Genomic DNA, 26,298 nt, shown 5'->3' on the forward strand with positions numbered 1-26,298 from the left:
TTTCTGAGGTCCAAGAAATGTTCACACTCCACCCTAATAGAGAGGTCTTGGCCGATCGTGGCCGATCGGGGCAGAAGGGAGCAGGGCAAGATGCTCATGATCCTGCTCTAATAATGAACTGCCTTCCTCTCTCCTTACCTGTGGTTCTGCCTGGCTGCTTGGTTCCAGTTGTAGGCCTACATCCCACAGGCAATTTGCTTGTCCCTCTCACACATGTAAATGGGTCAGCACTCAAGTGCACACACCTGCCTGCACCCACAGACCCTCTCACACACACTTTTCTCAACAAGATTTTTTCCTAGTTTAGAGACTCAGAGACCCATGTTGAAATACAAAAGCAGCACACCACATGACGGCCTTCACATAGAATCCAGCAGCAAATGGGAAACTTTTAACTAGCCGTGGTCCTATTACTGCAGCCCTACCATGGAACGACTGCTGGATGAGTCCTGCTCGAGAATATTGAACCTACAACAAGTCTGAGGTAAATAAGAATTCCACAGGAATACCATAAAACAGGGACCTATGACCCTTTCGAGCCAGATAGGAGTCGAACCTACAATCTTCTGATCCGTAGTCAGACGCGTTATCCATTGCGCCACTGGCCCCATGTAGGATTACCCATACTTTTGTCCTTAAGAGGACCAGAAGTTGTGTGTGTGTGTGTGTGTGTGTTTTAAAACACCATTCCATCAACCTTTTTAGCCACGTTTACTGCTCACAACCAGAAGACACAAGTAAACCCACCTGACCTCCTGAAATTCTGTTCTGTCAGGTGTTCCTAACTTATACAAAGGTCTTTAGGAGGACGAAGGACCTAAAAGTCAGGGGAAATGGTCCTAGGTCCAAGGAAATGTTTTAGATCAGCCTCAGTTTCTTAAATATTCTGCATTAACATCATCAGTTCCACGTCTGTGTGGAGCTGATCTTGAGGACTCCTTAATCAGCAGGCGGGTACAACAATAAAGTGTTTAATATTACAATACAGGCGAAAATTCAGACACCTTGTCATAGGCTCACCTTGTCCAGGGACCCAAGCATGCTGCCTTTCACCTCTCAGAGCCCTTCACCTAACCTACTGTGCAGCTGTCTCACCTTTAATATCACTGTTCCACAGGCAGCATGATGTCACAATGTTCCTTGTCAGTAGCCTGAACCATGAGCCTTTGCAACCCTGGCATAATCTACATACTTCCAATTGGTGAAGTCTTGGACCACAAATGCAGTGAAGAATAATGGATTGTTACTCTTCATGCATTTTTGCCCATTGGCTCAGATTTGAATGCTTACTGGCCATACGAGCATCTCTGCCAGGCCACCCTATGTCTAGAGACCGTAGATTTAGAGAGTTTATAAACATTGTAGGTTCATCAATGAAGTGTGCTCGCTTCGGCGGCACATATACTAAAATTGGAACGATACAGAGAAGATTAGCATGGCCCCTGCGCAAGGATGACACGCAAATTCGTGAAGCGTTCCATATTTTTACCAGCTTTCAGAAGAGAAATGTTCTATGTTTTCAAGACTAATTGAAATAATAAAGCAGGTTCCAGTGCTTTCCTCCTAATATCTATTTTTCAATTTGTCTCTCCTCAACATTTTTAATGTATTTACCTCGCAGTAATGAAGGTGCACTCTATGGCCAGCTGCATTTAGCAAGGAAGCCTGCAGGACTTCTGGGACTTTTCTTTCCCTTCTTCAGCCTCCCTGTCATTATTCTTCACAACCCCCAAATCTATACTGCTGCCAGCGATGCGTTGCTTTGTGGGAAGCAAGAGAAAGAGAAGGGGAGGGCCTATGCAAATGATGGCCTCAGGGCTGTCTGGGAGTCCCTTTTCAGCAGTACTGTTAAAATCCGCCTTGCAACCAGATTGGTCGGGTAAGCTGAAAAACACCAGGCATGATTGGGCACCAGGTCCTCTAGGCCCTTGGAGGACATATCGGCGCTGCATCCCTCAGTTTCTGAGGTCCAAGAAATGTTCACCCTCCACCCTAATAGAGAGGTCGTGGCCGATCGGGGCAGAAGGGAGCAGGGCAAGATGCTCATGATCCTGCTCTAATAATGAACTGCCTTCCTCTCTCCTTACCTGTGGTTCTGCCTGGCTGCTTGGTTCCAGTTGTAGGCCTACATCCCACAGGCAATTTGCTTGTCCCTCTCACACATGTAAATGGGTCAGCACTCAAGTGCACACACCTGCCTGCACCCACAGACCCTCTCACACACACTTTTCTCAACAAGATTTTTTCCTAGTTTAGAGACTCAGAGACCCATGTTGAAATACAAAAGCAGCACACCACATGACGGCCTTCACATAGAATCCAGCAGCAAATGGGAAACTTTTAACTAGCCGTGGTCCTATTACTGCAGCCCTACCATGGAACGACTGCTGGATGAGTCCTGCTCGAGAATATTGAACCTACAACAAGTCTGAGGTAAATAAGAATTCCACAGGAATACCATAAAACAGGGACCTATGACCCTTTCGAGCCAGATAGGAGTCGAACCTACAATCTTCTGATCCGTAGTCAGACGCGTTATCCATTGCGCCACTGGCCCCATGTAGGATTACCCATACTTTTGTCCTTAAGAGGACCAGAAGTTGTGTGTGTGTGTGTGTGTGTGTTTTAAAACACCATTCCATCAACCTTTTTAGCCACGTTTACTGCTCACAACCAGAAGACACAAGTAAACCCACCTGACCTCCTGAAATTCTGTTCTGTCAGGTGTTCCTAACTTATACAAAGGACTTTAGGAGGACGAAGGACCTAAAAGTCAGGGGAAATGGTCCTAGGTCCAAGGAAATGTTTTAGATCAGCCTCAGTTTCTTAAATATTCTGCATTAACATCATCAGTTCCACGTCTGTGTGGAGCTGATCTTGAGGACTCCTTAATCAGCAGGCGGGTACAACAATAAAGTGTTTAATATTACAATACAGGCGAAAATTCAGACACCTTGTCATAGGCTCACCTTGTCCAGGGACCCAAGCATGCTGCCTTTCACCTCTCAGAGCCCTTCACCTAACCTACTGTGCAGCTGTCTCACCTTTAATATCACTGTTCCACAGGCAGCATGATGTCACAATGTTCCTTGTCAGTAGCCTGAACCATGAGCCTTTGCAACCCTGGCATAATCTACATACTTCCAATTGGTGAAGTCTTGGACCACAAATGCAGTGAAGAATAATGGATTGTTACTCTTCATGCATTTTTGCCCATTGGCTCAGATTTGAATGCTTACTGGCCATACGAGCATCTCTGCCAGGCCACCCTATGTCTAGAGACCGTAGATTTAGAGAGTTTATAAACATTGTAGGTTCATCAATGAAGTGTGCTCGCTTCGGCGGCACATATACTAAAATTGGAACGATACAGAGAAGATTAGCATGGCCCCTGCGCAAGGATGACACGCAAATTCGTGAAGCGTTCCATATTTTTACCAGCTTTCAGGAGAGAAATGTTCTATGTTTTCAAGACTAATTGAAATAATAAAGCAGGTTCCAGTGCTTTCCTCCTAATATCTATTTTTCAATTTGTCTCTCCTCAACATTTTTAATGTATTTACCTCGCAGTAATGAAGGTGCACTCTATGGCCAGCTGCATTTAGCAAGGAAGCCTGCAGGACTTCTGGGACTTTTCTTTCCCTTCTTCAGCCTCCCTGTCATTATTCTTCACAACCCCCAAATCTATACTGCTGCCAGCGATGCGTTGCTTTGTGGGAAGCAAGAGAAAGAGAAGGGGAGGGCCTATGCAAATGATGGCCTCAGGGCTGTCTGGGAGTCCCTTTTCAGCAGTACTGTTAAAATCCGCCTTGCAACCAGATTGGTCGGGTAAGCTGAAAAACACCAGGCATGATTGGGCACCAGGTCCTCTAGGCCCTTGGAGGACATATCGGCGCTGCATCCCTCAGTTTCTGAGGTCCAAGAAATGTTCACCCTCCACCCTAATAGAGAGGTCTTGGCCGATCGTGGCCGATCGGGGCAGAAGGGAGCAGGGCAAGATGCTCATGATCCTGCTCTAATAATGAACTGCCTTCCTCTCTCCTTACCTGTGGTTCTGCCTGGCTGCTTGGTTCCAGTTGTAGGCCTACATCCCACAGGCAATTTGCTTGTCCCTCTCACACATGTAAATGGGTCAGCACTCAAGTGCACACACCTGCCTGCACCCACAGACCCTCTCACACACACTTTTCTCAACAAGATTTTTTCCTAGTTTAGAGACTCAGAGACCCATGTTGAAATACAAAAGCAGCACACCACATGACGGCCTTCACATAGAATCCAGCAGCAAATGGGAAACTTTTAACTAGCCGTGGTCCTATTACTGCAGCCCTACCATGGAACGACTGCTGGATGAGTCCTGCTCGAGAATATTGAACCTACAACAAGTCTGAGGTAAATAAGAATTCCACAGGAATACCATAAAACAGGGACCTATGACCCTTTCGAGCCAGATAGGAGTCGAACCTACAATCTTCTGATCCGTAGTCAGACGCGTTATCCATTGCGCCACTGGCCCCATGTAGGATTACCCATACTTTTGTCCTTAAGAGGACCAGAAGTTGTGTGTGTGTGTGTGTGTGTGTTTTAAAACACCGTTCCATCAACCTTTTTAGCCACGTTTACTGCTCACAACCAGAAGACACAAGTAAACCCACCTGACCTCCTGAAATTCTGTTCTGTCAGGTGTTCCTAACTTATACAAAGGACTTTAGGAGGACGAAGGACCTAAAAGTCAGGGGAAATGGTCCTAGGTCCAAGGAAATGTTTTAGATCAGCCTCAGTTTCTTAAATATTCTGCATTAACATCATCAGTTCCACGTCTGTGTGGAGCTGATCTTGAGGACTCCTTAATCAGCAGGCGGGTACAACAATAAAGTGTTTAATATTACAATACAGGCGAAAATTCAGACACCTTGTCATAGGCTCACCTTGTCCAGGGACCCAAGCATGCTGCCTTTCACCTCTCAGAGCCCTTCACCTAACCTACTGTGCAGCTGTCTCACCTTTAATATCACTGTTCCACAGGCAGCATGATGTCACAATGTTCCTTGTCAGTAGCCTGAACCATGAGCCTTTGCAACCCTGGCATAATCTACATACTTCCAATTGGTGAAGTCTTGGACCACAAATGCAGTGAAGAATAATGGATTGTTACTCTTCATGCATTTTTGCCCATTGGCTCAGATTTGAATGCTTACTGGCCATACGAGCATCTCTGCCAGGCCACCCTATGTCTAGAGACCGTAGATTTAGAGAGTTTATAAACATTGTAGGTTCATCAATGAAGTGTGCTCGCTTCGGCGGCACATATACTAAAATTGGAACGATACAGAGAAGATTAGCATGGCCCCTGCGCAAGGATGACACGCAAATTCGTGAAGCGTTCCATATTTTTACCAGCTTTCAGGAGAGAAATGTTCTATGTTTTCAAGACTAATTGAAATAATAAAGCAGGTTCCAGTGCTTTCCTCCTAATATCTATTTTTCAATTTGTCTCTCCTCAACATTTTTAATGTATTTACCTCGCAGTAATGAAGGTGCACTCTATGGCCAGCTGCATTTAGCAAGGAAGCCTGCAGGACTTCTGGGACTTTTCTTTCCCTTCTTCAGCCTCCCTGTCATTATTCTTCACAACCCCCAAATCTATACTGCTGCCAGCGATGCGTTGCTTTGTGGGAAGCAAGAGAAAGAGAAGGGGAGGGCCTATGCAAATGATGGCCTCAGGGCTGTCTGGGAGTCCCTTTTCAGCAGTACTGTTAAAATCCGCCTTGCAACCAGATTGGTCGGGTAAGCTGAAAAACACCAGGCATGATTGGGCACCAGGTCCTCTAGGCCCTTGGAGGACATATCGGCGCTGCATCCCTCAGTTTCTGAGGTCCAAGAAATGTTCACCCTCCACCCTAATAGAGAGGTCTTGGCCGATCGTGGCCGATCGGGCAGAAGGGAGCAGGGCAAGATGCTCATGATCCTGCTCTAATAATGAACTGCCTTCCTCTCTCCTTACCTGTGGTTCTGCCTGGCTGCTTGGTTCCAGTTGTAGGCCTACATCCCACAGGCAATTTGCTTGTCCCTCTCACACATGTAAATGGGTCAGCACTCAAGTGCACACACCTGCCTGCACCCACAGACCCTCTCACACACACTTTTCTCAACAAGATTTTTTCCTAGTTTAGAGACTCAGAGACCCATGTTGAAATACAAAAGCAGCACACCACATGACGGCCTTCACATAGAATCCAGCAGCAAATGGGAAACTTTTAACTAGCCGTGGTCCTATTACTGCAGCCCTACCATGGAACGACTGCTGGATGAGTCCTGCTCGAGAAGATTGAACCTACAACAAGTCTGAGGTAAATAAGAATTCCACAGGAATACCATAAAACAGGGACCTATGACCCTTTCGAGCCAGATAGGAGTCGAACCTACAATCTTCTGATCCGTAGTCAGACGCGTTATCCATTGCGCCACTGGCCCCATGTAGGATTACCCATACTTTTGTCCTTAAGAGGACCAGAAGTTGTGTGTGTGTGTGTGTGTGTGTTTTAAAACACCATTCCATCAACCTTTTTAGCCACGTTTACTGCTCACAACCAGAAGACACAAGTAAACCCACCTGACCTCCTGAAATTCTGTTCTGTCAGGTGTTCCTAACTTATACAAAGGACTTTAGGAGGACGAAGGACCTAAAAGTCAGGGGAAATGGTCCTAGGTCCAAGGAAATGTTTTAGATCAGCCTCAGTTTCTTAAATATTCTGCATTAACATCATCAGTTCCACGTCTGTGTGGAGCTGATCTTGAGGACTCCTTAATCAGCAGGCGGGTACAACAATAAAGTGTTTAATATTACAATACAGGCGAAAATTCAGACACCTTGTCATAGGCTCACCTTGTCCAGGGACCCAAGCATGCTGCCTTTCACCTCTCAGAGCCCTTCACCTAACCTACTGTGCAGCTGTCTCACCTTTAATATCACTGTTCCACAGGCAGCATGATGTCACAATGTTCCTTGTCAGTAGCCTGAACCATGAGCCTTTGCAACCCTGGCATAATCTACATACTTCCAATTGGTGAAGTCTTGGACCACAAATGCAGTGAAGAATAATGGATTGTTACTCTTCATGCATTTTTGCCCATTGGCTCAGATTTGAATGCTTACTGGCCATACGAGCATCTCTGCCAGGCCACCCTATGTCTAGAGACCGTAGATTTAGAGAGTTTATAAACATTGTAGGTTCATCAATGAAGAGTGCTCGCTTCGGCGGCACATATACTAAAATTGGAACGATACAGAGAAGATTAGCATGGCCCCTGCGCAAGGATGACACGCAAATTCGTGAAGCGTTCCATATTTTTACCAGCTTTCAGGAGAGAAATGTTCTATGTTTTCAAGACTAATTGTAATAATAAAGCAGGTTCCAGTGCTTTCCTCCTAATATCTATTTTTCAATTTGTCTCTCCTCAACATTTTTTATGTATTTACCTCGCAGTAATGAAGGTGCACTCTATGGCCAGCTGCATTTAGCAAGGAAGCCTGCAGGACTTCTGGGACTTTTCTTTCCCTTCTTCAGCCTCCCTGTCATTATTCTTCACAACCCCCAAATCTATACTGCTGCCAGCGATGCGTTGCTTTGTGGGAAGCAAGAGAAAGAGAAGGGGAGGGCCTATGCAAATGATGGCCTCAGGGCTGTCTGGGAGTCCCTTTTCAGCAGTACTGTTAAAATCCGCCTTGCAACCAGATTGGTCGGGTAAGCTGAAAAACACCAGGCATGATTGGGCACCAGGTCCTCTAGGCCCTTGGAGGTCATATCGGCGCTGCATCCCTCAGTTTCTGAGGTCCAAGAAATGTTCACCCTCCACCCTAATAGAGAGGTCTTGGCCGATCGTGGCCGATCGGGGCAGAAGGGAGCAGGGCAAGATGCTCATGATCCTGCTCTAATAATGAACTGCCTTCCTCTCTCCTTACCTGTGGTTCTGCCTGGCTGCTTGGTTCCAGTTGTAGGCCTACATCCCACAGGCAATTTGCTTGTCCCTCTCACACATGTAAATGGGTCAGCACTCAAGTGCACACACCTGCCTGCACCCACAGACCCTCTCACACACACTTTTCTCAACAAGATTTTTTCCTAGTTTAGAGACTCAGAGACCCATGTTGAAATACAAAAGCAGCACACCACATGACGGCCTTCACATAGAATCCAGCAGCAAATGGGAAACTTTTAACTAGCCGTGGTCCTATTACTGCAGCCCTACCATGGAACGACTGCTGGATGAGTCCTGCTCGAGAATATTGAACCTACAACAAGTCTGAGGTAAATAAGAATTCCACAGGAATACCATAAAACAGGGACCTATGACCCTTTCGAGCCAGATAGGAGTCGAACCTACAATCTTCTGATCCGTAGTCAGACGCGTTATCCATTGCGCCACTGGCCCCATGTAGGATTACCCATACTTTTGTCCTTAAGAGGACCAGAAGTTGTGTGTGTGTGTGTGTGTGTGTTTTAAAACACCATTCCATCAACCTTTTTAGCCACGTTTACTGCTCACAACCAGAAGACACAAGTAAACCCACCTGACCTCCTGAAATTCTGTTCTGTCAGGTGTTCCTAACTTATACAAAGGACTTTAGGAGGACGAAGGACCTAGAAGTCAGGGGAAATGGTCCTAGGTCCAAGGAAATGTTTTAGATCAGCCTCAGTTTCTTAAATATTCTGCATTAACATCATCAGTTCCACGTCTGTGTGGAGCTGATCTTGAGGACTCCTTAATCAGCAGGCGGGTACAACAATAAAGTGTTTAATATTACAATACAGGCGAAAATTCAGACACCTTGTCATAGGCTCACCTTGTCCAGGGACCCAAGCATGCTGCCTTTCACCTCTCAGAGCCCTTCACCTAACCTACTGTGCAGCTGTCTCACCTTTAATATCACTGTTCCACAGGCAGCATGATGTCACAATGTTCCTTGTCAGTAGCCTGAACCATGAGCCTTTGCAACCCTGGCATAATCTACATACTTCCAATTGGTGAAGTCTTGGACCACAAATGCAGTGAAGAATAATGGATTGTTACTCTTCATGCATTTTTGCCCATTGGCTCAGATTTGAATGCTTACTGGCCATACGAGCATCTCTGCCAGGCCACCCTATGTCTAGAGACCGTAGATTTAGAGAGTTTATAAACATTGTAGGTTCATCAATGAAGTGTGCTCGCTTCGGCGGCACATATACTAAAATTGGAACGATACAGAGAAGATTAGCATGGCCCCTGCGCAAGGATGACACGCAAATTCGTGAAGCGTTCCATATTTTTACCAGCTTTCAGGAGAGAAATGTTCTATGTTTTCAAGACTAATTGAAATAATAAAGCAGGTTCCAGTGCTTTCCTCCTAATATCTATTTTTCAATTTGTCTCTCCTCAACATTTTTAATGTATTTACCTCGCAGTAATGAAGGTGCACTCTATGGCCAGCTGCATTTAGCAAGGAAGCCTGCAGGACTTCTGGGACTTTTCTTTCCCTTCTTCAGCCTCCCTGTCATTATTCTTCACAACCCCCAAATCTATACTGCTGCCAGCGATGCGTTGCTTTGTGGGAAGCAAGAGAAAGAGAAGGGGAGGGCCTATGCAAATGATGGCCTCAGGGCTGTCTGGGAGTCCCTTTTCAGCAGTACTGTTAAAATCCGCCTTGCAACCAGATTGGTCGGGTAAGCTGAAAAACACCAGGCATGATTGGGCACCAGGTCCTCTAGGCCCTTGGAGGACATATCGGCGCTGCATCCCTCAGTTTCTGAGGTCCAAGAAATGTTCACCCTCCACCCTAATAGAGAGGTCTTGGCCGATCGTGGCCGATCGGGGCAGAAGGGAGCAGGGCAAGATGCTCATGATCCTGCTCTAATAATGAACTGCCTTCCTCTCTCCTTACCTGTGGTTCTGCCTGGCTGCTTGGTTCCAGTTGTAGGCCTACATCCCACAGGCAATTTGCTTGTCCCTCTCACACATGTAAATGGGTCAGCACTCAAGTGCACACACCTGCCTGCACCCACAGACCCTCTCACACACACTTTTCTCAACAAGATTTTTTCCTAGTTTAGAGACTCAGAGACCCATGTTGAAATACAAAAGCAGCACACCACATGACGGCCTTCACATAGAATCCAGCAGCAAATGGGAAACTTTTAACTAGCCGTGGTCCTATTACTGCAGCCCTACCATGGAACGACTGCTGGATGAGTCCTGCTCGAGAATATTGAACCTACAACAAGTCTGAGGTAAATAAGAATTCCACAGGAATACCATAAAACAGGGACCTATGACGCTTTCGAGCCAGATAGGAGTCGAACCTACAATCTTCTGATCCGTAGTCAGACGCGTTATCCATTGCGCCACTGGCCCCATGTAGGATTACCCATACTTTTGTCCTTAAGAGGACCAGAAGTTGTGTGTGTGTGTGTGTGTGTGTTTTAAAACACCGTTCCATCAACCTTTTTAGCCACGTTTACTGCTCACAACCAGAAGACACAAGTAAACCCACCTGACCTCCTGAAATTCTGTTCTGTCAGGTGTTCCTAACTTATACAAAGGACTTTAGGAGGACGAAGGACCTAAAAGTCAGGGGAAATGGTCCTAGGTCCAAGGAAATGTTTTAGATCAGCCTCAGTTTCTTAAATATTCTGCATTAACATCATCAGTTCCACGTCTGTGTGGAGCTGATCTTGAGGACTCCTTAATCAGCAGGCGGGTACAACAATAAAGTGTTTAATATTACAATACAGGCGAAAATTCAGACACCTTGTCATAGGCTCACCTTGTCCAGGGACCCAAGCATGCTGCCTTTCACCTCTCAGAGCCCTTCACCTAACCTACTGTGCAGCTGTCTCACCTTTAATATCACTGTTCCACAGGCAGCATGATGTCACAATGTTCCTTGTCAGTAGCCTGAACCATGAGCCTTTGCAACCCTGGCATAATCTACATACTTCCAATTGGTGAAGTCTTGGACCACAAATGCAGTGAAGAATAATGGATTGTTACTCTTCATGCATTTTTGCCCATTGGCTCAGATTTGAATGCTTACTGGCCATACGAGCATCTCTGCCAGGCCACCCTATGTCTAGAGACCGTAGATTTAGAGAGTTTATAAACATTGTAGGTTCATCAATGAAGTGTGCTCGCTTCGGCGGCACATATACTAAAATTGGAACGATACAGAGAAGATTAGCATGGCCCCTGCGCAAGGATGACACGCAAATTCGTGAAGCGTTCCATATTTTTACCAGCTTTCAGGAGAGAAATGTTCTATGTTTTCAAGACTAATTGAAATAATAAAGCAGGTTCCAGTGCTTTCCTCCTAATATCTATTTTTCAATTTGTCTCTCCTCAACATTTTTAATGTATTTACCTCGCAGTAATGAAGGTGCACTCTATGGCCAGCTGCATTTAGCAAGGAAGCCTGCAGGACTTCTGGGACTTTTCTTTCCCTTCTTCAGCCTCCCTGTCATTATTCTTCACAACCCCCAAATCTATACTGCTGCCAGCGATGCGTTGCTTTGTGGGAAGCAAGAGAAAGAGAAGGGGAGGGCCTATGCAAATGATGGCCTCAGGGCTGTCTGGGAGTCCCTTTTCAGCAGTACTGTTAAAATCCGCCTTGCAACCAGATTGGTCGGGTAAGCTGAAAAACACCAGGCATGATTGGGCACCAGGTCCTCTAGGCCCTTGGAGGACATATCGGCGCTGCATCCCTCAGTTTCTGAGGTCCAAGAAATGTTCACCCTCCACCCTAATAGAGAGGTCTTGGCCGATCGTGGCCGATCGGGGCAGAAGGGAGCAGGGCAAGATGCTCATGATCCTGCTCTAATAATGAACTGCCTTCCTCTCTCCTTACCTGTGGTTCTGCCTGGCTGCTTGGTTCCAGTTGTAGGCCTACATCCCACAGGCAATTTGCTTGTCCCTCTCACACATGTAAATGGGTCAGCACTCAAGTGCACACACCTGCCTGCACCCACAGACCCTCTCACACACACTTTTCTCAACAAGATTTTTTCCTAGTTTAGAGACTCAGAGACCCATGTTGAAATACAAAAGCAGCACACCACATGACGGCCTTCACATAGAATCCAGCAGCAAATGGGAAACTTTTAACTAGCCGTGGTCCTATTACTGCAGCCCTACCATGGAACGACTGCTGGATGAGTCCTGCTCGAGAATATTGAACCTACAACAAGTCTGAGGTAAATAAGAATTCCACAGGAATACCATAAAACAGGGACCTATGACCCTTTCGAGCCAGATAGGAGTCGAACCTACAATCTTCTGATCCGTAGTCAGACGCGTTATCCATTGCGCCACTGGCCCCATGTAGGATTACCCATACTTTTGTCCTTAAGAGGACCAGAAGTTGTGTGTGTGTGTGTGTGTGTGTTTTAAAACACCGTTCCATCAACCTTTTTAGCCACGTTTACTGCTCACAACCAGAAGACACAAGTAAACCCACCTGACCTCCTGAAATTCTGTTCTGTCAGGTGTTCCTAACTTATACAAAGGACTTTAGGAGGACGAAGGACCTAAAAGTCAGGGGAAATGGTCCTAGGTCCAAGGAAATGTTTTAGATCAGCCTCAGTTTCTTAAATATTCTGCATTAACATCATCAGTTCCACGTCTGTGTGGAGCTGATCTTGAGGACTCCTTAATCAGCAGGCGGGTACAACAATAAAGTGTTTAATATTACAATACAGGCGAAAATTCAGACACCTTGTCATAGGCTCACCTTGTCCAGGGACCCAAGCATGCTGCCTTTCACCTCTCAGAGCCCTTCACCTAACCTACTGTGCAGCTGTCTCACCTTTAATATCACTGTTCCACAGGCAGCATGATGTCACAATGTTCCTTGTCAGTAGCCTGAACCATGAGCCTTTGCAACCCTGGCATAATCTACATACTTCCAATTGGTGAAGTCTTGGACCACAAATGCAGTGAAGAATAATGGATTGTTACTCTTCATGCATTTTTGCCCATTGGCTCAGATTTGAATGCTTACTGGCCATACGAGCATCTCTGCCAGGCCACCCTATGTCTAGAGACCGTAGATTTAGAGAGTTTATAAACATTGTAGGTTCATCAATGAAGTGTGCTCGCTTCGGCGGCACATATACTAAAATTGGAACGATACAGAGAAGATTAGCATGGCCCCTGCGCAAGGATGACACGCAAATTCGTGAAGCGTTCCATATTTTTACCAGCTTTCAGGAGAGAAATGTTCTATGTTTTCAAGACTAATTGAAATAATAAAGCAGGTTCCAGTGCTTTCCTCCTAATATCTATTTTTCAATTTGTCTCTCCTCAACATTTTTAATGTATTTACCTCGCAGTAATGAAGGTGCACTCTATGGCCAGCTGCATTTAGCAAGGAAGCCTGCAGGACTTCTGGGACTTTTCTTTCCCTTCTTCAGCCTCCCTGTCATTATTCTTCACAACCCCCAAATCTATACTGCTGCCAGCGATGCGTTGCTTTGTGGGAAGCAAGAGAAAGAGAAGGGGAGGGCCTATGCAAATGATGGCCTCAGGGCTGTCTGGGAGTCCCTTTTCAGCAGTACTGTTAAAATCCGCCTTGCAACCAGATTGGTCGGGTAAGCTGAAAAACACCAGGCATGATTGGGCACCAGGTCCTCTAGGCCCTTGGAGGACATATCGGCGCTGCATCCCTCAGTTTCTGAGGTCCAAGAAATGTTCACCCTCCACCCTAATAGAGAGGTCTTGGCCGATCGTGGCCGATCGGGCAGAAGGGAGCAGGGCAAGATGCTCATGATCCTGCTCTAATAATGAACTGCCTTCCTCTCTCCTTACCTGTGGTTCTGCCTGGCTGCTTGGTTCCAGTTGTAGGCCTACATCCCACAGGCAATTTGCTTGTCCCTCTCACACATGTAAATGGGTCAGCACTCAAGTGCACACACCTGCCTGCACCCACAGACCCTCTCACACACACTTTTCTCAACAAGATTTTTTCCTAGTTTAGAGACTCAGAGACCCATGTTGAAATACAAAAGCAGCACACCACATGACGGCCTTCACATAGAATCCAGCAGCAAATGGGAAACTTTTAACTAGCCGTGGTCCTATTACTGCAGCCCTACCATGGAACGACTGCTGGATGAGTCCTGCTCGAGAAGATTGAACCTACAACAAGTCTGAGGTAAATAAGAATTCCACAGGAATACCATAAAACAGGGACCTATGACCCTTTCGAGCCAGATAGGAGTCGAACCTACAATCTTCTGATCCGTAGTCAGACGCGTTATCCATTGCGCCACTGGCCCCATGTAGGATTACCCATACTTTTGTCCTTAAGAGGACCAGAAGTTGTGTGTGTGTGTGTGTGTGTGTTTTAAAACACCATTCCATCAACCTTTTTAGCCACGTTTACTGCTCACAACCAGAAGACACAAGTAAACCCACCTGACCTCCTGAAATTCTGTTCTGTCAGGTGTTCCTAACTTATACAAAGGACTTTAGGAGGACGAAGGACCTAAAAGTCAGGGGAAATGGTCCTAGGTCCAAGGAAATGTTTTAGATCAGCCTCAGTTTCTTAAATATTCTGCATTAACATCATCAGTTCCACGTCTGTGTGGAGCTGATCTTGAGGACTCCTTAATCAGCAGGCGGGTACAACAATAAAGTGTTTAATATTACAATACAGGCGAAAATTCAGACACCTTGTCATAGGCTCACCTTGTCCAGGGACCCAAGCATGCTGCCTTTCACCTCTCAGAGCCCTTCACCTAACCTACTGTGCAGCTGTCTCACCTTTAATATCACTGTTCCACAGGCAGCATGATGTCACAATGTTCCTTGTCAGTAGCCTGAACCATGAGCCTTTGCAACCCTGGCATAATCTACATACTTCCAATTGGTGAAGTCTTGGACCACAAATGCAGTGAAGAATAATGGATTGTTACTCTTCATGCATTTTTGCCCATTGGCTCAGATTTGAATGCTTACTGGCCATACGAGCATCTCTGCCAGGCCACCCTATGTCTAGAGACCGTAGATTTAGAGAGTTTATAAACATTGTAGGTTCATCAATGAAGAGTGCTCGCTTCGGCGGCACATATACTAAAATTGGAACGATACAGAGAAGATTAGCATGGCCCCTGCGCAAGGATGACACGCAAATTCGTGAAGCGTTCCATATTTTTACCAGCTTTCAGGAGAGAAATGTTCTATGTTTTCAAGACTAATTGTAATAATAAAGCAGGTTCCAGTGCTTTCCTCCTAATATCTATTTTTCAATTTGTCTCTCCTCAACATTTTTTATGTATTTACCTCGCAGTAATGAAGGTGCACTCTATGGCCAGCTGCATTTAGCAAGGAAGCCTGCAGGACTTCTGGGACTTTTCTTTCCCTTCTTCAGCCTCCCTGTCATTATTCTTCACAACCCCCAAATCTATACTGCTGCCAGCGATGCGTTGCTTTGTGGGAAGCAAGAGAAAGAGAAGGGGAGGGCCTATGCAAATGATGGCCTCAGGGCTGTCTGGGAGTCCCTTTTCAGCAGTACTGTTAAAATCCGCCTTGCAACCAGATTGGTCGGGTAAGCTGAAAAACACCAGGCATGATTGGGCACCAGGTCCTCTAGGCCCTTGGAGGTCATATCGGCGCTGCATCCCTCAGTTTCTGAGGTCCAAGAAATGTTCACCCTCCACCCTAATAGAGAGGTCTTGGCCGATCGGGGCAGAAGGGAGCAGGGCAAGATGCTCATGATCCTGCTCTAATAATGAACTGCCTTCCTCTCTCCTTACCTGTGGTTCTGCCTGGCTGCTTGGTTCCAGTTGTAGGCCTACATCCCACAGGCAATTTGCTTGTCCCTCTCACACATGTAAATGGGTCAGCACTCAAGTGCACACACCTGCCTGCACCCACAGACCCTCTCACACACACTTTTCTCAACAAGATTTTTTCCTAGTTTAGAGACTCAGAGACCCATGTTGAAATACAAAAGCAGCACACCACATGACGGCCTTCACATAGAATCCAGCAGCAAATGGGAAACTTTTAACTAGCCGTGGTCCTATTACTGCAGCCCTACCATGGAACGACTGCTGGATGAGTCCTGCTCGAGAATATTGAACCTACAACAAGTCTGAGGTAAATAAGAATTCCACAGGAATACCATAAAACAGGGACCTATGACCCTTTCGAGCCAGATAGGAGTCGAACCTACAATCTTCTGATCCGTAGTCAGACGCGTTATCCATTGCGCCACTGGCCCCATGTAGGATTACCCATACTTTTGTCCTTAAGAGGACCAGAAGTTGTGTGTGTGTGTGTGTGTTTTAAAACACCATTCCATCAACCTTTTTAGCCACGTTTACTGCTCACAACCAGAAGACACAAGTAAACCCACCTGACCTCCTGAAATTCTGTTCTGTCAGGTGTTCCTAACTTATACAAAGGACTTTAGGAGGACGAAGGACCTAGAAGTCAGGGGAAATGGTCCTAGGTCCAAGGAAATGTTTTAGATCAGCCTCAGTTTCTTAAATATTCTGCATTAACATCATCAGTTCCACGTCTGTGTGGAGCTGATCTTGAGGACTCCTTAATCAGCAGGCGGGTACAACAATAAAGTGTTTAATATTACAATACAGGCGAAAATTCAGACACCTTGTCATAGGCTCACCTTGTCCAGGGACCCAAGCATGCTGCCTTTCACCTCTCAGAGCCCTTCACCTAACCTACTGTGCAGCTGTCTCACCTTTAATATCACTGTTCCACAGGCAGCATGATGTCACAATGTTCCTTGTCAGTAGCCTGAACCATGAGCCTTTGCAACCCTGGCATAATCTACATACTTCCAATTGGTGAAGTCTTGGACCACAAATGCAGTGAAGAATAATGGATTGTTACTCTTCATGCATTTTTGCCCATTGGCTCAGATTTGAATGCTTACTGGCCATACGAGCATCTCTGACAGGCCACCCTATGTCTAGAGACCGTAGATTTAGAGAGTTTATAAACATTGTAGGTTCATCAATGAAGTGTGCTCGCTTCGGCGGCACATATACTAAAATTGGAACGATACAGAGAAGATTAGCATGGCCCCTGCGCAAGGATGACACGCAAATTCGTGAAGCGTTCCATATTTTTACCAGCTTTCAGGAGAGAAATGTTCTATGTTTTCAAGACTAATTGAAATAATAAAGCAGGTTCCAGTGCTTTCCTCCTAATATCTATTTTTCAATTTGTCTCTCCTCAACATTTTTTATGTATTTACCTCGCAGTAATGAAGGTGCACTCTATGGCCAGCTGCATTTAGCAAGGAAGCCTGCAGGACTTCTGGGACTTTTCTTTCCCTTCTTCAGCCTCCCTGTCATTATTCTTCACAACCCCCAAATCTATACTGCTGCCAGCGATGCGTTGCTTTGTGGGAAGCAAGAGAAAGAGAAGGGGAGGGCCTATGCAAATGATGGCCTCAGGGCTGTCTGGGAGTCCCTTTTCAGCAGTACTGTTAAAATCCGCCTTGCAACCAGATTGGTCGGGTAAGCTGAAAAACACCAGGCATGTTTGGGCACCAGGTCCTCTAGGCCCTTGGAGGACATATCGGCGCTGCATCCCTCAGTTTCTGAGGTCCAAGAAATGTTCACCCTCCACCCTAATAGAGAGGTCTTGGCCGATCGTGGCCGATCGGGGCAGAAGGGAGCAGGGCAAGATGCTCATGCTCATGATCCTGCTCTAATAATGAACTGCCTTCCTCTCTCCTTACCTGTGGTTCTGCCTGGCTGCTTGGTTCCAGTTGTAGGCCTACATCCCACAGGCAATTTGCTTGTCCCTCTCACACATGTAAATGGGTCAGCACTCAAGTGCACACACCTGCCTGCACCCACAGACCCTCTCACACACACTTTTCTCAACAAGATTTTTTCCTAGTTTAGAGACTCAGAGACCCATGTTGAAATACAAAAGCAGCACACCACATGACGGCCTTCACATAGAATCCAGCAGCAAATGGGAAACTTTTAACTAGCCGTGGTCCTATTACTGCAGCCCTACCATGGAACGACTGCTGGATGAGTCCTGCTCGAGAATATTGAACCTACAACAAGTCTGAGGTAAATAAGAATTCCACAGGAATACCATAAAACAGGGACCTATGACCCTTTCGAGCCAGATAGGAGTCGAACCTACAATCTTCTGATCCGTAGTCAGACGCGTTATCCATTGCGCCACTGGCCCCATGTAGGATTACCCATACTTTTGTCCTTAAGAGGACCAGAAGTTGTGTGTGTGTGTGTGTTTTAAAACACCATTCCATCAACCTTTTTAGCCAAGTTTACTGCTCACAACCAGAAGACACAAGTAAACCCACCTGACCTCCTGAAATTCTGTTCTGTCAGGTGTTCCTAACTTATACAAAGGACTTTAGGAGGACGAAGGACCTAGAAGTCAGGGGAAATGGTCCTAGGTCCAAGGAAATGTTTTAGATCAGCCTCAGTTTCTTAAATATTCTGGATTAACATCATCAGTTCCACGTCTGTGTGGAGCTGATCTTGAGGACTCCTTAATCAGCAGGCGGGTACAACAATAAAGTGTTTAATATTACAATACAGGCGAAAATTCAGACACCTTGTCATAGGCTCACCTTGTCCAGGGACCCAAGCATGCTGCCTTTCACCTCTCAGAGCCCTTCACCTAACCTACTGTGCAGCTGTCTCACCTTTAATATCACTGTTCCACAGGCAGCATGATGTCACAATGTTCCTTGTCAGTAGCCTGAACCATGAGCCTTTGCAACCCTGGCATAATCTACATACTTCCAATTGGTGAAGTCTTGGACCACAAATGCAGTGAAGAATAATGGATTGTTACTCTTCATGCATTTTTGCCCATTGGCTCAGATTTGAATGCTTACTGGCCATACGAGCATCTCTGCCAGGCCACCCTATGTCTAGAGACCGTAGATTTAGAGAGTTTATAAACATTGTAGGTTCATCAATGAAGAGTGCTCGCTTCGGCGGCACATATACTAAAATTGGAACGATACAGAGAAGATTAGCATGGCCCCTGCGCAAGGATGACACGCAAATTCGTGAAGCGTTCCATATTTTTACCAGCTTTCAGGAGAGAAATGTTCTATGTTTTCAAGACTAATTGTAATAATAAAGCAGGTTCCAGTGCTTTCCTCCTAATATCTATTTTTCAATTTGTCTCTCCTCAACATTTTTTATGTATTTACCTCGCAGTAATGAAGGTGCACTCTATGGCCAGCTGCATTTAGCAAGGAAGCCTGCAGGACTTCTGGGACTTTTCTTTCCCTTCTTCAGCCTCCCTGTCATTATTCTTCACAACCCCCAAATCTATACTGCTGCCAGCGATGCGTTGCTTTGTGGGAAGCAAGAGAAAGAGAAGGGGAGGGCCTATGCAAATGATGGCCTCAGGGCTGTCTGGGAGTCCCTTTTCAGCAGTACTGTTAAAATCCGCCTTGCAACCAGATTGGTCGGGTAAGCTGAAAAACACCAGGCATGATTGGGCACCAGGTCCTCTAGGCCCTTGGAGGTCATATCGGCGCTGCATCCCTCAGTTTCTGAGGTCCAAGAAATGTTCACCCTCCACCCTAATAGAGAGGTCTTGGCCGATCGTGGCCGATCGGGGCAGAAGGGAGCAGGGCAAGATGCTCATGATCCTGCTCTAATAATGAACTGCCTTCCTCTCTCCTTACCTGTGGTTCTGCCTGGCTGCTTGGTTCCAGTTGTAGGCCTACATCCCACAGGCAATTTGCTTGTCCCTCTCACACATGTAAATGGGTCAGCACTCAAGTGCACACACCTGCCTGCACCCACAGACCCTCTCACACACACTTTTCTCAACAAGATTTTTTCCTAGTTTAGAGACTCAGAGACCCATGTTGAAATACAAAAGCAGCACACCACATGACGGCCTTCACATAGAATCCAGCAGCAAATGGGAAACTTTTAACTAGCCGTGGTCCTATTACTGCAGCCCTACCATGGAACGACTGCTGGATGAGTCCTGCTCGAGAATATTGAACCTACAACAAGTCTGAGGTAAATAAGAATTCCACAGGAATACCATAAAACAGGGACCTATGACCCTTTCGAGCCAGATAGGAGTCGAACCTACAATCTTCTGATCCGTAGTCAGACGCGTTATCCATTGCGCCACTGGCCCCATGTAGGATTACCCATACTTTTGTCCTTAAGAGGACCAGAAGTTGTGTGTGTGTGTGTGTGTGTGTTTTAAAACACCATTCCATCAACCTTTTTAGCCACGTTTACTGCTCACAACCAGAAGACACAAGTAAACCCACCTGACCTCCTGAAATTCTGTTCTGTCAGGTGTTCCTAACTTATACAAAGGACTTTAGGAGGACGAAGGACCTAGAAGTCAGGGGAAATGGTCCTAGGTCCAAGGAAATGTTTTAGATCAGCCTCAGTTTCTTAAATATTCTGCATTAACATCATCAGTTCCACGTCTGTGTGGAGCTGATCTTGAGGACTCCTTAATCAGCAGGCGGGTACAACAATAAAGTGTTTAATATTACAATACAGGCGAAAATTCAGACACCTTGTCATAGGCTCACCTTGTCCAGGGACCCAAGCATGCTGCCTTTCACCTCTCAGAGCCCTTCACCTAACCTACTGTGCAGCTGTCTCACCTTTAATATCACTGTTCCACAGGCAGCATGATGTCACAATGTTCCTTGTCAGTAGCCTGAACCATGAGCCTTTGCAACCCTGGCATAATCTACATACTTCCAATTGGTGAAGTCTTGGACCACAAATGCAGTGAAGAATAATGGATTGTTACTCTTCATGCATTTTTGCCCATTGGCTCAGATTTGAATGCTTACTGGCCATACGAGCATCTCTGACAGGCCACCCTATGTCTAGAGACCGTAGATTTAGAGAGTTTATAAACATTGTAGGTTCATCAATGAAGTGTGCTCGCTTCGGCGGCACATATACTAAAATTGGAACGATACAGAGAAGATTAGCATGGCCCCTGCGCAAGGATGACACGCAAATTCGTGAAGCGTTCCATATTTTTACCAGCTTTCAGGAGAGAAATGTTCTATGTTTTCAAGACTAATTGAAATAATAAAGCAGGTTCCAGTGCTTTCCTCCTAATATCTATTTTTCAATTTGTCTCTCCTCAACATTTTTTATGTATTTACCTCGCAGTAATGAAGGTGCACTCTATGGCCAGCTGCATTTAGCAAGGAAGCCTGCAGGACTTCTGGGACTTTTCTTTCCCTTCTTCAGCCTCCCTGTCATTATTCTTCACAACCCCCAAATCTATACTGCTGCCAGCGATGCGTTGCTTTGTGGGAAGCAAGAGAAAGAGAAGGGGAGGGCCTATGCAAATGATGGCCTCAGGGCTGTCTGGGAGTCCCTTTTCAGCAGTACTGTTAAAATCCGCCTTGCAACCAGATTGGTCGGGTAAGCTGAAAAACACCAGGCATGTTTGGGCACCAGGTCCTCTAGGCCCTTGGAGGACATATCGGCGCTGCATCCCTCAGTTTCTGAGGTCCAAGAAATGTTCACCCTCCACCCTAATAGAGAGGTCTTGGCCGATCGTGGCCGATCGGGGCAGAAGGGAGCAGGGCAAGATGCTCATGCTCATGATCCTGCTCTAATAATGAACTGCCTTCCTCTCTCCTTACCTGTGGTTCTGCCTGGCTGCTTGGTTCCAGTTGTAGGCCTACATCCCACAGGCAATTTGCTTGTCCCTCTCACACATGTAAATGGGTCAGCACTCAAGTGCACACACCTGCCTGCACCCACAGACCCTCTCACACACACTTTTCTCAACAAGATTTTTTCCTAGTTTAGAGACTCAGAGACCCATGTTGAAATACAAAAGCAGCACACCACATGACGGCCTTCACATAGAATCCAGCAGCAAATGGGAAACTTTTAACTAGCCGTGGTCCTATTACTGCAGCCCTACCATGGAACGACTGCTGGATGAGTCCTGCTCGAGAATATTGAACCTACAACAAGTCTGAGGTAAATAAGAATTCCACAGGAATACCATAAAACAGGGACCTATGACCCTTTCGAGCCAGATAGGAGTCGAACCTACAATCTTCTGATCCGTAGTCAGACGCGTTATCCATTGCGCCACTGGCCCCATGTAGGATTACCCATACTTTTGTCCTTAAGAGGACCAGAAGTTGTGTGTGTGTGTGTGTTTTAAAACACCATTCCATCAACCTTTTTAGCCAAGTTTACTGCTCACAACCAGAAGACACAAGTAAACCCACCTGACCTCCTGAAATTCTGTTCTGTCAGGTGTTCCTAACTTATACAAAGGACTTTAGGAGGACGAAGGACCTAGAAGTCAGGGGAAATGGTCCTAGGTCCAAGGAAATGTTTTAGATCAGCCTCAGTTTCTTAAATATTCTGGATTAACATCATCAGTTCCACGTCTGTGTGGAGCTGATCTTGAGGACTCCTTAATCAGCAGGCGGGTACAACAATAAAGTGTTTAATATTACAATACAGGCGAAAATTCAGACACCTTGTCATAGGCTCACCTTGTCCAGGGACCCAAGCATGCTGCCTTTCACCTCTCAGAGCCCTTCACCTAACCTACTGTGCAGCTGTCTCACCTTTAATATCACTGTTCCACAGGCAGCATGATGTCACAATGTTCCTTGTCAGTAGCCTGAACCATGAGCCTTTGCAACCCTGGCATAATCTACATACTTCCAATTGGTGAAGTCTTGGACCACAAATGCAGTGAAGAATAATGGATTGTTACTCTTCATGCATTTTTGCCCATTGGCTCAGATTTGAATGCTTACTGGCCATACGAGCATCTCTGCCAGGCCACCCTATGTCTAGAGACCGTAGATTTAGAGAGTTTATAAACATTGTAGGTTCATCAATGAAGAGTGCTCGCTTCGGCGGCACATATACTAAAATTGGAACGATACAGAGAAGATTAGCATGGCCCCTGCGCAAGGATGACACGCAAATTCGTGAAGCGTTCCATATTTTTACCAGCTTTCAGGAGAGAAATGTTCTATGTTTTCAAGACTAATTGTAATAATAAAGCAGGTTCCAGTGCTTTCCTCCTAATATCTATTTTTCAATTTGTCTCTCCTCAACATTTTTTATGTATTTACCTCGCAGTAATGAAGGTGCACTCTATGGCCAGCTGCATTTAGCAAGGAAGCCTGCAGGACTTCTGGGACTTTTCTTTCCCTTCTTCAGCCTCCCTGTCATTATTCTTCACAACCCCCAAATCTATACTGCTGCCAGCGATGCGTTGCTTTGTGGGAAGCAAGAGAAAGAGAAGGGGAGGGCCTATGCAAATGATGGCCTCAGGGCTGTCTGGGAGTCCCTTTTCAGCAGTACTGTTAAAATCCGCCTTGCAACCAGATTGGTCGGGTAAGCTGAAAAACACCAGGCATGATTGGGCACCAGGTCCTCTAGGCCCTTGGAGGTCATATCGGCGCTGCATCCCTCAGTTTCTGAGGTCCAAGAAATGTTCACCCTCCACCCTAATAGAGAGGTCTTGGCCGATCGTGGCCGATCGGGGCAGAAGGGAGCAGGGCAAGATGCTCATGATCCTGCTCTAATAATGAACTGCCTTCCTCTCTCCTTACCTGTGGTTCTGCCTGGCTGCTTGGTTCCAGTTGTAGGCCTACATCCCACAGGCAATTTGCTTGTCCCTCTCACACATGTAAATGGGTCAGCACTCAAGTGCACACACCTGCCTGCACCCACAGACCCTCTCACACACACTTTTCTCAACAAGATTTTTTCCTAGTTTAGAGACTCAGAGACCCATGTTGAAATACAAAAGCAGCACACCACATGACGGCCTTCACATAGAATCCAGCAGCAAATGGGAAACTTTTAACTAGCCGTGGTCCTATTACTGCAGCCCTACCATGGAACGACTGCTGGATGAGTCCTGCTCGAGAATATTGAACCTACAACAAGTCTGAGGTAAATAAGAATTCCACAGGAATACCATAAAACAGGGACCTATGACCCTTTCGAGCCAGATAGGAGTCGAACCTACAATCTTCTGATCCGTAGTCAGACGCGTTATCCATTGCGCCACTGGCCCCATGTAGGATTACCCATACTTTTGTCCTTAAGAGGACCAGAAGTTGTGTGTGTGTGTGTGTGTGTGTTTTAAAACACCATTCCATCAACCTTTTTAGCCACGTTTACTGCTCACAACCAGAAGACACAAGTAAACCCACCTGACCTCCTGAAATTCTGTTCTGTCAGGTGTTCCTAACTTATACAAAGGACTTTAGGAGGACGAAGGACCTAGAAGTCAGGGGAAATGGTCCTAGGTCCAAGGAAATGTTTTAGATCAGCCTCAGTTTCTTAAATATTCTGCATTAACATCATCAGTTCCACGTCTGTGTGGAGCTGATCTTGAGGACTCCTTAATCAGCAGGCGGGTACAACAATAAAGTGTTTAATATTACAATACAGGCGAAAATTCAGACACCTTGTCATAGGCTCACCTTGTCCAGGGACCCAAGCATGCTGCCTTTCACCTCTCAGAGCCCTTCACCTAACCTACTGTGCAGCTGTCTCACCTTTAATATCACTGTTCCACAGGCAGCATGATGTCACAATGTTCCTTGTCAGTAGCCTGAACCATGAGCCTTTGCAACCCTGGCATAATCTACATACTTCCAATTGGTGAAGTCTTGGACCACAAATGCAGTGAAGAATAATGGATTGTTACTCTTCATGCATTTTTGCCCATTGGCTCAGATTTGAATGCTTACTGGCCATACGAGCATCTCTGCCAGGCCACCCTATGTCTAGAGACCGTAGATTTAGAGAGTTTATAAACATTGTAGGTTCATCAATGAAGTGTGCTCGCTTCGGCGGCACATATACTAAAATTGGAACGATACAGAGAAGATTAGCATGGCCCCTGCGCAAGGATGACACGCAAATTCGTGAAGCGTTCCATATTTTTACCAGCTTTCAGGAGAGAAATGTTCTATGTTTTCAAGACTAATTGAAATAATAAAGCAGGTTCCAGTGCTTTCCTCCTAATATCTATTTTTCAATTTGTCTCTCCTCAACATTTTTAATGTATTTACCTCGCAGTAATGAAGGTGCACTCTATGGCCAGCTGCATTTAGCAAGGAAGCCTGCAGGACTTCTGGGACTTTTCTTTCCCTTCTTCAGCCTCCCTGTCATTATTCTTCACAACCCCCAAATCTATACTGCTGCCAGCGATGCGTTGCTTTGTGGGAAGCAAGAGAAAGAGAAGGGGAGGGCCTATGCAAATGATGGCCTCAGGGCTGTCTGGGAGTCCCTTTTCAGCAGTACTGTTAAAATCCGCCTTGCAACCAGATTGGTCGGGTAAGCTGAAAAACACCAGGCATGATTGGGCACCAGGTCCTCTAGGCCCTTGGAGGACATATCGGCGCTGCATCCCTCAGTTTCTGAGGTCCAAGAAATGTTCACCCTCCACCCTAATAGAGAGGTCTTGGCCGATCGTGGCCGATCGGGGCAGAAGGGAGCAGGGCAAGATGCTCATGATCCTGCTCTAATAATGAACTGCCTTCCTCTCTCCTTACCTGTGGTTCTGCCTGGCTGCTTGGTTCCAGTTGTAGGCCTACATCCCACAGGCAATTTGCTTGTCCCTCTCACACATGTAAATGGGTCAGCACTCAAGTGCACACACCTGCCTGCACCCACAGACCCTCTCACACACACTTTTCTCAACAAGATTTTTTCCTAGTTTAGAGACTCAGAGACCCATGTTGAAATACAAAAGCAGCACACCACATGACGGCCTTCACATAGAATCCAGCAGCAAATGGGAAACTTTTAACTAGCCGTGGTCCTATTACTGCAGCCCTACCATGGAACGACTGCTGGATGAGTCCTGCTCGAGAATATTGAACCTACAACAAGTCTGAGGTAAATAAGAATTCCACAGGAATACCATAAAACAGGGACCTATGACCCTTTCGAGCCAGATAGGAGTCGAACCTACAATCTTCTGATCCGTAGTCAGACGCGTTATCCATTGCGCCACTGGCCCCATGTAGGATTACCCATACTTTTGTCCTTAAGAGGACCAGAAGTTGTGTGTGTGTGTGTGTTTTAAAACACCATTCCATCAACCTTTTTAGCCAAGTTTACTGCTCACAACCAGAAGACACAAGTAAACCCACCTGACCTCCTGAAATTCTGTTCTGTCAGGTGTTCCTAACTTATACAAAGGACTTTAGGAGGACGAAGGACCTAGAAGTCAGGGGAAATGGTCCTAGGTCCAAGGAAATGTTTTAGA

At 46.1% G+C, this 26,298-nt stretch overlaps 27 non-coding genes across 27 annotated transcripts; 13 read left to right on the forward strand and 14 right to left on the reverse strand.

The window, feature by feature from the left end:
• Positions 1 to 535: 535 nt before the first annotated feature.
• TRNAR-ACG (transfer RNA arginine (anticodon ACG)) lies at positions 536 to 608 on the reverse strand. Its single transcript has one exon. It is a non-coding gene; the product is annotated as a tRNA-Arg (tRNA).
• Positions 609 to 1,380: 772 nt separating this feature from the next.
• On the forward strand, positions 1,381 to 1,487 carry LOC146819331 (U6 spliceosomal RNA). Its single transcript, XR_014964042.1, has one exon. It is a non-coding gene; the product is annotated as a U6 spliceosomal RNA (small nuclear RNA).
• Positions 1,488 to 2,484: 997 nt separating this feature from the next.
• Positions 2,485 to 2,557, reverse strand: TRNAR-ACG (transfer RNA arginine (anticodon ACG)). Its single transcript has one exon. It is a non-coding gene; the product is annotated as a tRNA-Arg (tRNA).
• Positions 2,558 to 3,329: 772 nt separating this feature from the next.
• Positions 3,330 to 3,436, forward strand: LOC146819333 (U6 spliceosomal RNA). Its single transcript, XR_014964043.1, has one exon. It is a non-coding gene; the product is annotated as a U6 spliceosomal RNA (small nuclear RNA).
• A 1,007-nt stretch (positions 3,437 to 4,443) lies between these two features.
• TRNAR-ACG (transfer RNA arginine (anticodon ACG)) lies at positions 4,444 to 4,516 on the reverse strand. The gene has a single exon. It is a non-coding gene; the product is annotated as a tRNA-Arg (tRNA).
• Positions 4,517 to 5,288: 772 nt separating this feature from the next.
• On the forward strand, positions 5,289 to 5,395 carry LOC146819335 (U6 spliceosomal RNA). Its single transcript, XR_014964044.1, has one exon. It is a non-coding gene; the product is annotated as a U6 spliceosomal RNA (small nuclear RNA).
• A 1,006-nt stretch (positions 5,396 to 6,401) lies between these two features.
• On the reverse strand, positions 6,402 to 6,474 carry TRNAR-ACG (transfer RNA arginine (anticodon ACG)). The gene has a single exon. It is a non-coding gene; the product is annotated as a tRNA-Arg (tRNA).
• A 772-nt stretch (positions 6,475 to 7,246) lies between these two features.
• Positions 7,247 to 7,353, forward strand: LOC146819337 (U6 spliceosomal RNA). Its single transcript, XR_014964380.1, has one exon. It is a non-coding gene; the product is annotated as a U6 spliceosomal RNA (small nuclear RNA).
• Positions 7,354 to 8,360: 1,007 nt separating this feature from the next.
• On the reverse strand, positions 8,361 to 8,433 carry TRNAR-ACG (transfer RNA arginine (anticodon ACG)). Its single transcript has one exon. It is a non-coding gene; the product is annotated as a tRNA-Arg (tRNA).
• A 772-nt stretch (positions 8,434 to 9,205) lies between these two features.
• LOC146819339 (U6 spliceosomal RNA) lies at positions 9,206 to 9,312 on the forward strand. Its single transcript, XR_014964045.1, has one exon. It is a non-coding gene; the product is annotated as a U6 spliceosomal RNA (small nuclear RNA).
• A 1,007-nt stretch (positions 9,313 to 10,319) lies between these two features.
• Positions 10,320 to 10,392, reverse strand: TRNAR-ACG (transfer RNA arginine (anticodon ACG)). The gene has a single exon. It is a non-coding gene; the product is annotated as a tRNA-Arg (tRNA).
• Positions 10,393 to 11,164: 772 nt separating this feature from the next.
• LOC146819341 (U6 spliceosomal RNA) lies at positions 11,165 to 11,271 on the forward strand. Its single transcript, XR_014964046.1, has one exon. It is a non-coding gene; the product is annotated as a U6 spliceosomal RNA (small nuclear RNA).
• A 1,007-nt stretch (positions 11,272 to 12,278) lies between these two features.
• TRNAR-ACG (transfer RNA arginine (anticodon ACG)) lies at positions 12,279 to 12,351 on the reverse strand. The gene has a single exon. It is a non-coding gene; the product is annotated as a tRNA-Arg (tRNA).
• Positions 12,352 to 13,123: 772 nt separating this feature from the next.
• LOC146819343 (U6 spliceosomal RNA) lies at positions 13,124 to 13,230 on the forward strand. Its single transcript, XR_014964047.1, has one exon. It is a non-coding gene; the product is annotated as a U6 spliceosomal RNA (small nuclear RNA).
• A 1,006-nt stretch (positions 13,231 to 14,236) lies between these two features.
• On the reverse strand, positions 14,237 to 14,309 carry TRNAR-ACG (transfer RNA arginine (anticodon ACG)). The gene has a single exon. It is a non-coding gene; the product is annotated as a tRNA-Arg (tRNA).
• Positions 14,310 to 15,081: 772 nt separating this feature from the next.
• Positions 15,082 to 15,188, forward strand: LOC146819345 (U6 spliceosomal RNA). The gene has a single exon (XR_014964381.1). It is a non-coding gene; the product is annotated as a U6 spliceosomal RNA (small nuclear RNA).
• A 997-nt stretch (positions 15,189 to 16,185) lies between these two features.
• TRNAR-ACG (transfer RNA arginine (anticodon ACG)) lies at positions 16,186 to 16,258 on the reverse strand. The gene has a single exon. It is a non-coding gene; the product is annotated as a tRNA-Arg (tRNA).
• Positions 16,259 to 17,026: 768 nt separating this feature from the next.
• LOC146819347 (U6 spliceosomal RNA) lies at positions 17,027 to 17,133 on the forward strand. The gene has a single exon (XR_014964048.1). It is a non-coding gene; the product is annotated as a U6 spliceosomal RNA (small nuclear RNA).
• Positions 17,134 to 18,146: 1,013 nt separating this feature from the next.
• TRNAR-ACG (transfer RNA arginine (anticodon ACG)) lies at positions 18,147 to 18,219 on the reverse strand. Its single transcript has one exon. It is a non-coding gene; the product is annotated as a tRNA-Arg (tRNA).
• A 766-nt stretch (positions 18,220 to 18,985) lies between these two features.
• Positions 18,986 to 19,092, forward strand: LOC146819349 (U6 spliceosomal RNA). Its single transcript, XR_014964382.1, has one exon. It is a non-coding gene; the product is annotated as a U6 spliceosomal RNA (small nuclear RNA).
• Positions 19,093 to 20,099: 1,007 nt separating this feature from the next.
• Positions 20,100 to 20,172, reverse strand: TRNAR-ACG (transfer RNA arginine (anticodon ACG)). The gene has a single exon. It is a non-coding gene; the product is annotated as a tRNA-Arg (tRNA).
• Positions 20,173 to 20,944: 772 nt separating this feature from the next.
• On the forward strand, positions 20,945 to 21,051 carry LOC146819351 (U6 spliceosomal RNA). The gene has a single exon (XR_014964049.1). It is a non-coding gene; the product is annotated as a U6 spliceosomal RNA (small nuclear RNA).
• Positions 21,052 to 22,064: 1,013 nt separating this feature from the next.
• Positions 22,065 to 22,137, reverse strand: TRNAR-ACG (transfer RNA arginine (anticodon ACG)). The gene has a single exon. It is a non-coding gene; the product is annotated as a tRNA-Arg (tRNA).
• Positions 22,138 to 22,903: 766 nt separating this feature from the next.
• LOC146819353 (U6 spliceosomal RNA) lies at positions 22,904 to 23,010 on the forward strand. Its single transcript, XR_014964383.1, has one exon. It is a non-coding gene; the product is annotated as a U6 spliceosomal RNA (small nuclear RNA).
• Positions 23,011 to 24,017: 1,007 nt separating this feature from the next.
• TRNAR-ACG (transfer RNA arginine (anticodon ACG)) lies at positions 24,018 to 24,090 on the reverse strand. The gene has a single exon. It is a non-coding gene; the product is annotated as a tRNA-Arg (tRNA).
• Positions 24,091 to 24,862: 772 nt separating this feature from the next.
• Positions 24,863 to 24,969, forward strand: LOC146819355 (U6 spliceosomal RNA). Its single transcript, XR_014964051.1, has one exon. It is a non-coding gene; the product is annotated as a U6 spliceosomal RNA (small nuclear RNA).
• A 1,007-nt stretch (positions 24,970 to 25,976) lies between these two features.
• TRNAR-ACG (transfer RNA arginine (anticodon ACG)) lies at positions 25,977 to 26,049 on the reverse strand. Its single transcript has one exon. It is a non-coding gene; the product is annotated as a tRNA-Arg (tRNA).
• Positions 26,050 to 26,298: the final 249 nt, after the last annotated feature.

The sequence above is a fragment of the Triturus cristatus genome, chromosome 6 (genome assembly GCF_964204655.1).
Source record: "Triturus cristatus chromosome 6, aTriCri1.1, whole genome shotgun sequence".
Classification (NCBI taxonomy): domain Eukaryota; kingdom Metazoa; phylum Chordata; class Amphibia; order Caudata; family Salamandridae; genus Triturus; species Triturus cristatus.